The sequence below is a fragment of the Gymnodraco acuticeps genome, unplaced genomic scaffold (assembly GCF_902827175.1).
Source record: "Gymnodraco acuticeps unplaced genomic scaffold, fGymAcu1.1, whole genome shotgun sequence".
In the NCBI taxonomy this organism is placed as follows: Eukaryota; Metazoa; Chordata; class Actinopteri; order Perciformes; family Bathydraconidae; genus Gymnodraco; species Gymnodraco acuticeps.
This window is the reverse complement of record NW_022990313.1, coordinates 760,722-773,828: the sequence shown is the minus strand read 5'-3', so window position 1 is coordinate 773,828 and position 13,107 is coordinate 760,722.

Below are 13,107 nucleotides of genomic sequence, written 5' to 3'. Positions count from 1 at the left end.
CAAGGATAGCATAAGGGCGCCCAGGGGAGGCCTAAATGTTGCATTAATTCCATGTCCTAAAATACCGATTGATCACGACGGCCTCTTCTAGAGAACATATTACTTTCATACCTTAAATGGTATGAAAGGAGGGAGGGTAAATTTCTCATGAGGATACAGTTACAAATGCTAGTAGAACAAGACGACCCACCCCCGTATACAGATGACGAGGAAAATGATGAGTTAGTTTGAATGATGTTAAATGATATGGATGTCCAGCCGATGTGATTCTTTAAATGATGAAATCATGTGAAGAAGTGAGCAAAATAAAATGCTAAAATGGAGTGAATCCATTTCAATTGACTTATACTATTACAAGAGTTTATTTTTATTTTTTTATTATTACATTATACTATTCCAAGATAGTGTATTTTTATTTTTATTATTACATTACACTGGTACAAGATAGTTTATTTCATTTTTATTATTTGTCACTGTTCTATATGGTAGATTTAATGTATTTTAGAATCATTACTATTCTAAAATGGGTTGTTTCTTTTCACTTTGTAAAAACAAGTGCCTTAACACTGAGCGTATTATGAGAACGGTTTCTGTGAAAGGAGGGAGGAAGACATGTTCTGATACCAAGCCATTGCTGCTAATTTGAAGAACCATATTGAATGTAAACACTAGAAGTTAAGCACAAGGGAAAACTTTTGTGTTTGTGTCCAGTAAAAGTATTTTTTGTATTTTTGTAAAGTTAAGGCTATTGAACCATTCCATTTTGATTGTATGTTTGTAATATGAGTTATGTACTATGCAAAGTTCAGATGAAGAACTCATTGATTTCAGTATTAGATACACACCTTTTAGGTGTGTAAGGAGGGACTGTTAGAAATTAAAATCAATGTTTTGATGGTATATATGTAGTTTAAACATACCGTCAGTTAAATGCTGTTTTATACTGAAAAACCAGAAAATTCTTGTGCACAACCAGTTGTTAAGCTTTTATTCTGAAAATCGTTCATCTCCGGTTAGCAGTTAGCATGTGGCTAGTTTACCATTTCTTATAGAGGTTAATTTAGTAGCGAAATGACATGGAGTGATGCACACCGAAACCTACTGATTTTAACACTGCAACTATAGACGTATTATTATTGCTGAATATTAAATGAAGGTACAGTTTATTTGAAAAAAGTTATTGTTTACAGACGTGGGTAAGATGTGACAACATCCGGAATGACCAGGAACCAAACCAGCCGTGAAGTATTTTCTGTATTTTTTAGTATATTAACTACAACGTTTAGAATGTGTTAAAGGAAAAGTGATGAAAGACAATATGAGGAGAAGAGGCGTGTTTAAGTATATATTGAATGTACAATGCCTGAATCCTCTGTTTAAACGTAACAACGGACATTAAGATGTGGAGGGCCGGCCCGCAGGGAGGAGCCAGCAGAAGCTATATAACAGCAGCACCTGAGCGGTTCGGCCTCTTTTCCCTCTGCTAGCGAGAGCCAGAGACAGCTGCTTTTCTGTCGAACAATATCCTGTTTGTGACTTTACCACGCTTTTTATTAATTAAAGTACCAATTTGAAAACATCTCAGAGACTCCATTTAGTCTCCTTTTTAAGCTTCTCTTTCCTGGACGCGAGAATAACGATCACAGTTAACACATCCTAACTAGGTGCCCGAACCACCTCAACTGGCTCCTTTTGACGCGAAGGAGGAGCGGTTCAACTCCGAGTCCCTCCCGGATGACTGAACTTCTCACCTTATCCCTAAGGGAGACGCCAGCCACCCTGCGGAGAAAACCCATCTCGGCCGCTTGTATCCGCGATCTCGTTCTTTCTGCCTGGATTCAGCCATTTTCCGCCAAAGATTTTGGAAATGTTAAGACCGTCGAGGATACACATGTCCTCAGTAGAATTCCAAGGAACATGTACATTTGAACAGTCCTTCGGTGGGATTCGATGACGTAGCATCCTTGAGATAGTGGCTCTGAAGGATCCTCCCTTGACATTGAGAAACACCCAGTATTTTACCACAGAATTTTAACTACTGGATCGATTTTGGTAATTTTGATATTGAGTTATAACGACTTTGACTAACGGGAAGTAACATTTCCAATCAAGAAACTTCTTCAGAGCTTCAGAGCAAACACAAAATGTAAAAATGTATACTTAAAACACTGGATTATTGCAAAAAAACATGTATTAATAATCATTTAATTTTTATTTAAGAGAAGAGTAAGTCTGCGTGGGATGGTTTGGCCAATCAAACAAAGGATTACTAGAAGCTCAAACTGAATACTGAGATTCTCAATTTTTAACCCAAAACACAATCTTTTCCTGAACCTAACAGAGTGAATTATGTCAGGAGATCCTCTCCTCCCCAGGATATTTTTAAGACGTCAAAATGTAAACAAGTATTCATGGAGTACTGTCTGCAGCACAGGATAGAGCTTGTCTGATGTTCCACAGGTGTTATTTTTACTGGATGATCTGCCGGGCGTGACTTGATGGAAAGCAGAGAACAGAGGAGTACCTCAACAGTGAATACTGATGTTTCCAAGAGTTTTTCAAATATTAATAATCAAAATATTTTTCATTTTTCATTTTTTTTCCACTGTATGAACCCCCAATAAATATCCATTTGGACCTTTAACAGTGTATTTAGGCTCCTTATACTTATTTAATTTATACAGCTTTGTCTGCAGCTAAATGTAATGTATACATATATGTATGAGGACTATAAATGTCAGTAGAAAAACCATTTAACATATTGTGAATCATCTACAACAACTGTAAAACAGTAAAAGGCCTCACCCACTTTCAGTAGAAACCCCAATACAGATTTGTGTTACATTCATAGACTCTTATTATTATACCAGTGGTTATCCAAGAAAAGAGCCATTATTCCATAATCACGTCTTGTATAATAGAAGATTAGGAAAAGCATTCCAATCAACAAAAGTGTTCATTTAGTAAACAGCCGAAAGATATGCAGCATCCAGCAGTAAAAACACCTTAGGTACTAAGACATGTCAAGAGAAACAGTGCTTTATCAATCTTTGAGAGTTCCTTATTGATTTTACAATCTATGCGACATAGGTACTTTGAAAAAGATGAATAGTTCATTGTTCGTATATTACTTACATCCTCCGCTAAATCTCTCTATTCAAAGACAAATATGACCCCATGTGTGAGGTCTCGTAATCCTCGGGGACTGAAGAAAACTTGTGAAAAGAAAAACCCTTTCAGTTTTAAGCTTCACAACGTCGGTCTCAGAATACAGATAACTCGAGGGGGAGCTCTCTCCTCTGGTCTATTAGTGGGCAAAGATGCAGATAGGGTTAGAAAGGAAGTGATAGTGAAAATGGAATTCTTCCTTGAAGATTTTGGTGTCCTCTTGAACAGGAGAGGCTTGTAACATCTGTAGGACGTGCACTGATAAGGACGCCAGGCTCCTCAAGGTCTGGTAGACCCAGGACTATGTGGAGGGTCAGGGAAATTAGACCTGCAATGTATTTTCAGTTTAAACAACAATGATTACTATGGAAACACTAAAGTTTTGCATAATCTTTGTATTGTTTTGCTTTTTAACATAGCAGAACCTTTTTTAAGGTCAAAAAGAAGGCATTTGTTTAATGATAATACATTTTATTTATAGAGCGCTTTTCTAGAAACTCAAAGACACTCTACAGAGAACACAATCATAAAAACATAGTTAAAACAAAATACTTAAAATATATAAAACACAACGTTAATTACGCATTAAACGCAGTTCTGATCAGTGATTTGAACATGGTACCATTGGGGCAGTCACATACAGTGGGGCAAAAATGTATTTAGTCAGCCACCAATTGTGCAAGTTCTCCCACTTAAAAAGATGAGGCCTGTAATGTTCATCCTAGGTACACTTCAACTATGAGAGACAGAATGGGGGGAAAGAATCCAGGAAATCACATTGTAGGATTTTTAATGAATTAATTGGTAAATTCCTCGGTAAAATAAGTATTTGGTGACCTACAAACAAACAAGATTTCTGGCTCTCACAGACCTGTAACTTCTTCTTTAAGAGCCTCCTCTGTCCTCCACTCGTTAACTGTATTAATGGCACCTGTTTGAACTCGTTATCAATATAAAAGACACCTGTCCACAACCTCAAACAGTCACACTCCAAACTCCACTATGGCCAAGACCAAAGAGCTGTCAAAGGACACCAGAAACTAAATTGTAGATCTGCAATAGGTAAGCAGCTTGGTGTGAAGAAATCAACTGTGGGAGCAATTATTAGAAAATGGAAGACATACAAGACCACTGATAATCTCCCTCGATCTGGGGCTCCACGCAAGATCTCACCCCGTGGGGTCAAAATGATCACAAGAACGGTGAGCGAAAATCCCAGAACCACACGGGGGGACCTAGTCAATGACCTGCAGAGAGCTGGGACCAAAGTAACAAAGGCTACCATCAGTAACACACTACGCCGCCAGGGACTCAAATCCTGCAGTGCCAGACGTGTCCCCCTGCTTAAGCTAGTACATGTCCACTCCAGGCCCGTCTGAAGTTTGCTAGAGAGCATTTAGATGATCCAGAAGAGGATTGGGAGAATGTCATATGGTCAGATGAAACATCCTGGTCATAACTTTCACTCTCGCGTGGGATAAATGGATTTACTGTGTAATCTGTGCGTGTGCACAGTGTCTTTTTATACCAGGAAACATTTTCTAAGCAGCATCTTGATGTTACATTTTATTTCTTCTAATTTTGAATATGGGTTGTCTTAACCAGAGTTGGGTGTAACGCGTTACTGTAATAATATTACTTTTGTCGGTAACGGAGTAGTGTAACGCGTTACTTTTATAATTTAGTAATCACACTACAGTTACGAACATTGCCCCGACACGCGTTACTTCGTTACTTTTATAAAATAATCACACTCACTGACAGACTAGAGGGGTTTCCGCCGCAGGTTTATATACATGTAGGCCTATGTAATCTGCGCGACTTGCGAGACCACATCTCCACGTGCAGTGCTGCATAAACATGGCTGAGTCTTTTCATCTGTAAACTCCCTCAACGGGGCCGCTCGCTCTCTTGATCGCCCTCTCACGGGTGAACAGTTCAATGTCCCGCTTCATTGTAGGAATTCTGTCTCTACCACTTTAGTTTGACCATCTCTGTTACTAAGTTATGGAATACTAAATACATAAGTAATTAGATACCTTACCGTTACTGCCCTCATAAAGAATGATAAGAATAATGCGTCTTGAACTGGTTTCATTAATTAGTGTCTTGACGTTTGACAGACTGTTAGTTTGTTGTGGTAGGCTGGTAGCCTATTTTAGAGCATATAAAAAGAAAGACTTGTTATGTCTTCCTTAATGCAATAGTAATTGGGGGGCAAGTGGAGTCTCGCAGAGGCAAAACTGTGGCGCGCTTACACTGTAGGTGCGCCGCAGTCTGCGTGATCTGCCTGTAGGGAGGGGCGGGCCGGCCCTGCGAGTAAAGTAACGAGTAAAGTAACGAGTTACTTTATGTAGAGAGTAACGAAGTAGTGTAATATATTACTTTTTTTTAAAGTAATATGTAATATGACTTTTTTTTAGTAACGACCCCATCTCTGGTCTTAACATATTCTATCATAATCTTCCATGTGTATTCTTTCCAATAGTTTGAGTAAGTTAATTATTTTTGTTTTTGCTTATTTGTCCCAATCACCTGTGGTTTAAGGGACAAACGCTCGTTTCCCCAGCATAAAGTGATGGAAGGCCATTATTCTGTTGGTTGCAACGGGTATTTACCTGATTAATTAATGTGTACATGGGTCATTCTCACGAAATCCTGGTTTCAAATATTTCAAAGATGAATAATTTAAAAAAATGTATTATCATTTTTTTTTTTAAAAGTAAAATACCAAGATCTTAGGTAATTTGGACTATAAATATGGAAGCTATATATTGACAGTATGTCACATTTATTTCACATTTGCCAAAAAAAGCAATTGAAAAATGTCATTACCGCAACTTTACAAAACATCCAAAACATTAGAAAAGCAAAACAATATTTATAATTTTGAAAATTAAATCTTGATATGACTGTACAGATTTGCATGAAACCCAGGGAATTTTGTTTTTTTACATAAATGCATTTATTTCATTTAACTCATTTACCTCATTACCGCAACCACCCCTTTGATCCAAAAGCTGTTTTTTTTAAATATTTTGTGGAAACTTGACATATTTTAAAAGTCCTGCTGCTACACTGATATACATTTTTTCACTTATTATGCACGCAAAATATAATTTGTTAATTATATAAATAGCCTATAATTGTCACATGTTTCGGAAATTAGTTTCACAATTTCGGTAATGATAATTGATATGGTAGATTTTATTCTTGCATTCTTAGGAGGATATAACAATATAACTCAAACAATTACAATTTACAATAATATCATATTTAATAAACAATCAAAAATGTAATTTAATAATAAGTAAATAAGATGAATGTATCAAGCGTCAAGTCACAAAATGATAGACAAAGCATTAAAACATTATACAAATACTCTGAACAAAAATATAAACGCAACACTTTTGTTTTTGCTCCCATTTTTCATGAGATGAACTCAAAGATCTAAAACCTTTTCTATATACACAAAATAACCATTTCTCTCAAATATTGTTCACAAATCTGAAAAAATCTGTGATAGTGAGCACTTCTCCTTTGCCGAGATAATCCATCCCACCTCACAGGTGTGGCATATCAAGATGCTGATTAGACAGCATGATTATTGCACAGGTGTGCCTTAGGCTGGCCACAATAAAAGGCCACTCTGAAACGTGTAGTTTTGCTTTATTGGGGGGGTCTGGGGGGGTCCGAAAACCAGTCAGTATCTGGTGTGATGGGTAGGGGTAGGGTAATGTTGTGAATCGAGTGGCCTGTGTTTGTCGTCCATAACATACGCCTGCCCATACCATAACCCCACCATGGGCCACTCGATTCACAACATTACCCTAACCCTAACCCTACCCCTAACCCTCACACCAGATACTGCCTGGTTTTCGGACCCCCCCTGACCCCGCCAATAAAGCAAAACTGCACGTTTCAGAGTGGCCTTTTATTGTGGCCAGCCTAAGGCACACCTGTGCAATAATCAGCATCTTGATATGCCACACCTGTGAGGTGGGATGGATTATCTCGGCAAAGGAGAAGTGATCACTATCACAGATTTTTTCAGATTTGTGAACAATATTTGAGAGAAATGGTTATTTTGTGTATATTGAAAATGTTTTAGATCTTTGAGTTCATCTCATGAAAAATGGGAGCAAAAACAAAAGTGTTGCGTTTATATTTTTGTTCAGTGTAAAAACGTGCTAAAAACACAATACACAATAAAAGAAGGGCTGAAAGAAGTGCAAAACTGTGAATCCTATGAACCCCTTGCACTTCACTTGCAAATAACAAAAAAAGAGAAACATTTAAAACATGTGAACTCTTTCAATTCAAACATGAAATTATTTAATACTCACTCACTCACATACGTTTCTTTGTGTGTTTAGCCCAGATCTCAGCTGCAACACTGAAATGTCGTGCAGAGGATGCGACAGGTAGTGGCTCTGGAATGATACTTTTGATGTCTTCCAAAAAGTACCAAACTTTCTCCCCATCAAATTTCATAGAGGGAACATGGAATTTGTTTTCTCCGGCACAATTCATTGTGTCCACCTCATACTGATCACCTTCAATCTGTAGAGTAAATACGTAAAACAAAAGTTACAGGATAGGACTAAACATTTAAGTTACATTTGCATGGAGTGTCACAACCTCTAACAAGTTCTACTTACCTGTGTGATGGTCCCAGGGAAGAGTTCTGTCTCATATTCCACAAGGACCCACTTTCCCACTTCTAAAACAGGCTCTGACTCCACATTCACTTCCTCTCTGAAGTGGAACTCCTTTGGGTGAAAGCATCCACATGCACAGCCGCAAAAACAGGACACTTCCCTGGTCTGGATTACCCCTGGTTTTATTGATGTCATCTTAGGGGGGGGGGCAATAGTATTATAAGTAACATTTCATGCACATTATTCCATTTTTGATATATATAAAACACTAAAAGCCAAATATAGTGCAGAAGGCTAATTATGGTGCTCCATTTGATAGAGAACAGACTAATTTAATTGTTGTTCAGCATCACAAACTGACAAAACTCCTGTTTAGTCATTTCCATTTGGCATCCGACATATTAACCCTTAATAACTATAATTGAATACTCAATCTATTGTTGACAGTTTACAGGATATAACCTTTAAGAAACTAGGCAAGTAGAAAATAAATGTGTATCTTTATGTAGTTACCTGCTCGTTGCCACCTCCAAAGTGAGTTTCTTTTATTTCCCTTGTGTATTTACAAGTATAGTTCTCACTGTAGTCAATGTAAACCACTACATCATTTTGGGTCAGGGTCTCTCTCAATTTCCTCAGTCTTTCAAACTGGTGCTTTATGTTGTATATGTGTCGTGAGAAGTTTGAGAGGTGGTCCTGTGTGAGTTCCACTAGTTTGTCAATGGAGGTATGCCTCTTTTCAAGAAACACCTTTCTCACCGCCCTCTCTTGAGTGGACCCATCTTTGCTTTTCTGTGCTACGAGTACAGATTTATTGATCCACTCCTCCCAAACAATGATGTTACCTTTTGTGGAAGGATCCAGTGTTGTTTGTATTGTCTTATCCTTGCAATTGCTGCATGTTCTGTACATGCAGGACTTTTCCTCATCACTACAGACAATAGTCTGTACTATGTCTCTTGGGGATGATGTTCCTATAACCCCAAGTTGGTGCAGCTTCTTTATTTTTAAGCCAACGTTTTCATGTATTTTGCAAGCACAAGTTTCTCTGTCTGTAACTTTTCTCTGGCCAATCCAAAATGGTCTAAGTTTAAAAAATTGGGACTTTGAAAGGCTGTGCCTGGGATTCTCTGACAGAAATCGTTTATACAAATTTGCCATTGTGTCTGTTAAGGCTCTCTTCCGAAATATTTGGCCCTTTCTCCTAATCTCCCCAGATTTCCCATTTATAATGGTGGTGACTTCATCGGGATGAAGAAAGCGGCTAACCAGAGTGCGCATTAGTCTTCTCTTGCTGTTACAAGCCAAAGTCCTCTGAGGACCTCTCTTTGCAACATTTTTCTGCACCTCTCTGCCTTCATTGCTGCAGAATGCCTTCTTTCTCTTGGGCATATTTTCAAGTCTCTTGAGTCTTTTCCTGAGATTGACCATCTCATTGGTCCTCTCTAGAAGCTTTTCTTCCGTGTGACGCAACTTTGACCTCAATCTCGAAAGGGTTTTCTTTCTTTTGCTCCTATTTTTGTGCAATTTATTTGGTGTTGACATCATCGGGCCGTGTGTCTCTTGATAGGTTTCTCTTCTTTTTTTTTGCAGCTGAGTTTGTTTCAGGGGCATTGACTTGCTGATTGATTGCTGGTTGATGATGTTGTTCATCCTCTTCCTCAATGGGTGGTGTTATATCCAATACAGCGCTTAGCTGTTTCTTTCTTTTGTAATATTGTTCAGAGTTTTTCCTCCACTATTTTTTCTTCCTTTAATGTTGCTTCTTTGTCAGATCTTGAGTTTTTTTTATTTGACCATTTTGTTTTCGTTTTTGATATCTGAAAATGGAAATGGAGCATGACATCAAATGAGCATGTCTTCAAAAATAGGAAAACATTTATATGACACAAATATATAATCCTACAGTCGAGCTGAATGGCTTTCAGACTGTGTGAACATCCTATGGTTCAAACTTGCACACAAACTAGCTTCAATGTGTAGACATGGATATGTGTAAACTTCCTAGCTTTTTGTATATTGACTTCCTAGACCAGGGGTAGGCAAGTAAGTTTGGCCGTGGGCCAATTTTTTGCTGAGCCGCAAGATGGCGGGCCAGAACATAATCAAAGCCTAATTCAAGGAATTGATTTTGGTAAGAGGGCGCAGCGCCCCTGTTCCCCGGTTCAGAAAAAACTCTGATATCGCTGATAAGCCTCCCCATCAACACTCTGATGCGCAGTCAGATCCACTGATTGGTTCACTGATGATATAGGCGCCCAATCCAGAGCCTCTGGCTAGACCAAAGGGAGGCTCGTCTCTAGCCCCATTTCAGTCCCAAAGCCAGGGCTATTATCTGTATTTTAACAGACTTATCTTTTAAATTGAGGTGTATTTATTGTTCTCTTCAAAGTTTATTTTTCTCTGAAATTGTAGGGAGGATGGTCCTCCCTTTCCTCAATGGACGAGCCTCCACTGAGTAAAGTAACTAGCAGTGTTATTTAACATGCTTTTATTCTGATAAGTATTGTCAAGTTCTCTGGGTTTTTGGCATTTATTTGAGTGTTTGCCCACATTTGAGAGGCTTGAGGGACAACTGGAATCCTTTTTCCTTTTCTTTATTTAAACTTTTCAAGGACACATTAGGATTCTTTCAGGTTGAAAACCTTTAAAAAATACCAAAGGACAAAATAAATCAATTACAGCAGTTTTGCTTTGCAATTTCATATATTATAACCTAAATTAATCAGTAACCAAGTATTTTACTCAAACTCAATGTATTTAATAGTTAAATAAGTATTTTAATTAACCTGGTTCCCCCCAACCACACATGTGACCCGCTCTATCGAAATCAATCGAAAGTCGCAACGGCTCATTTCAAAATAAATGTGGATTTGCGTAAAAAAATAGTTTTTCGGGGATCGGGTGTTTTGTTTGATTTTAAATAAACAAAGTCTTGGCTTTCAGAATATGACATTTTTATTTCCAAAATCACACGATAAATACATGTTTGAAGCTTGTAAAGGGAAGATGACAGCTCTCCCTCGCCACTCTGCTCTTCCACAGCGCCGCTTCCCCTCCCTCCGCTGACATTATGAATGTAAGCGGATATTTCGGGACAGAATTTATTTTACCGGACACATTTGAAACTCACCGGTCATGTTTCAATAATAATAATAAGAATTGTGTAGCAGAGTTTCCGTTAGCAGGTAATCACCGGACTATGACCGGATATGCTGATGTTTAAAACTCAGTTAATGGGGCTCATTTTTATATTGCTTCAGTTTATAATTGTTACAGATCAAAAAATTCAGATTTATTTTTCAATAAATGATTCCACAAACAACAAACAACATAATTATTACATTATTCAAAAGTTTACATTAACTTTGAATAATAACACGGGAGAAACGGATGCTCTCTTTTCCTCTCTCCCTCCCTCTCTCCTGACAGCCCGTCAGTTTCTCATGCAGCTCGCTAAACAGTGGGCGGGGCTTCAGGTGATCATGCAGAGCTGCGTGTCTCCATCAGACTCAGTAGCTGATCTGATCTCTCTCTCGGGTCCGGTTACACTTCACTCGCGTTTATGTCCATATCTATCAGATCCAGCTCTCCTGATCGGCCTTTATAGAGAGCACCGATCAAACTATTAAGAGTGAATATCGGCCGATAATGACCGGCGGCCGATCGATCGGCGGCTAACGGAAACCCCGATGTGCGACTGTCGGTCCTATGTTGTAAAAAAAAAAATCAAAATAATATTTTATTTTTGATTCTCAAAATTACGGGCCAAATATTATTGCTGGCGGGCCAACAATGGCCCGCGGGCCGCCTGTTGCCGACCCATGTCCTAGACTATACTCTTGCTATAACCTCTCAAACCCCTAACCTTTCTCTCTCCTTCCTTCTGTATTCTTCCAGCAGTTCTGGGTCGCTGTAAATCTTTTCTCTGAATTTTGTCAGCCTAGCCTTCGCTAAAGATTTATTTTTGTCATTTGCTGACTGTCTGCAATGAAACAACACATTAGTCACATTTCAAAAGTTGGTACGAATATTTAAATAAAAAGGTACAACATGTCATTTTTGCCACTATGGAACTGTCAATCCAACCAATAACAAAAGAAAGCAAAGCAGAACAACCTAAATGCTAACCTTAGCTTTGCTCATCATTATATTTAACTTAGGCCTAATTATTTTCAGAATAAGCAAGTAAATCTGGTAAATAAATAATGAATCACTTAATAAAGCCCTTTAAAAAATTGTTTAAATACTGTATGGTCAACTTCTCATTACCGATACAGAAGTTCTCTCTACCACAACTGGCCTTAAATTGTAGCGGTAAGTGAGAAAGGTGTTGCGGTGTATGAGGAGCATTAGCATTTCTTGCTAACAATAGGGAAGCCATGATGGGTAAGCACATTTTTACTCAATGTACATTATTGGACATAACTTAAGTATATTTTCATAAAAAATTATAAATCTAACTTTTTTCTGAATGTTGAAAAACGATATTGTCGTGTACGTAGTCTTACTAGAGAAAGTTTAACTTAAGTAGAGAAATGAAAAGAGATATGCTTACCTGGTAGCCATCTTGAATGAACTTGCAGATGTGCTCCTTCATTCAAAATCAAACTTTATTTAAAATTATCTTTGTGTCTGTAAACAGGCACTCAAAAATGTTGCGGAGGATGAGAATACCAGTCATGGACACTTCATGTTTGCACAATATTTTCATTATTATTGTACATGAAATCTTAGTCCATTCTTTTTCTATCAGTTGAAAGTATGTAGTAGAACATGCATGCCTCTTTTTCAGAACATTTTAATTTTAATCAGGTTAAATTAAGACATAACATACATTCAGACAGAGCTGGACGCATTGCGGTAATGAGAATTCAAGGCAAAAATGCAATTATTTACAAAAATATTTCCTTCCTATGTTTAAATTACTCTGTTCCAAATAGAGACCACTATACTCTTTATAATAATATTTTGTTATATCACTAAATCACATGTTTTATATTTAAAATCATTCGTGCCATTGTATTGTGTCAGTTTCGTGAGAATGACCCACATGATTATTATTAACATGGGTTTTATTTAAGCCACTTATCATTTAGAACTTGACATGTCAGAAATGAAAAACACAATAAACTGGTATGTCAACAAAAAAAGATTGTAAAGAAAAAGCTGACAAATGAAAGGGGAAATGTTCCACGACAACATGGACACAGTATGCAGGTAGCTGAGCTGTTCATGATGTGGGGAAATGTATCTGACTATCTGATGGCAGGATCAC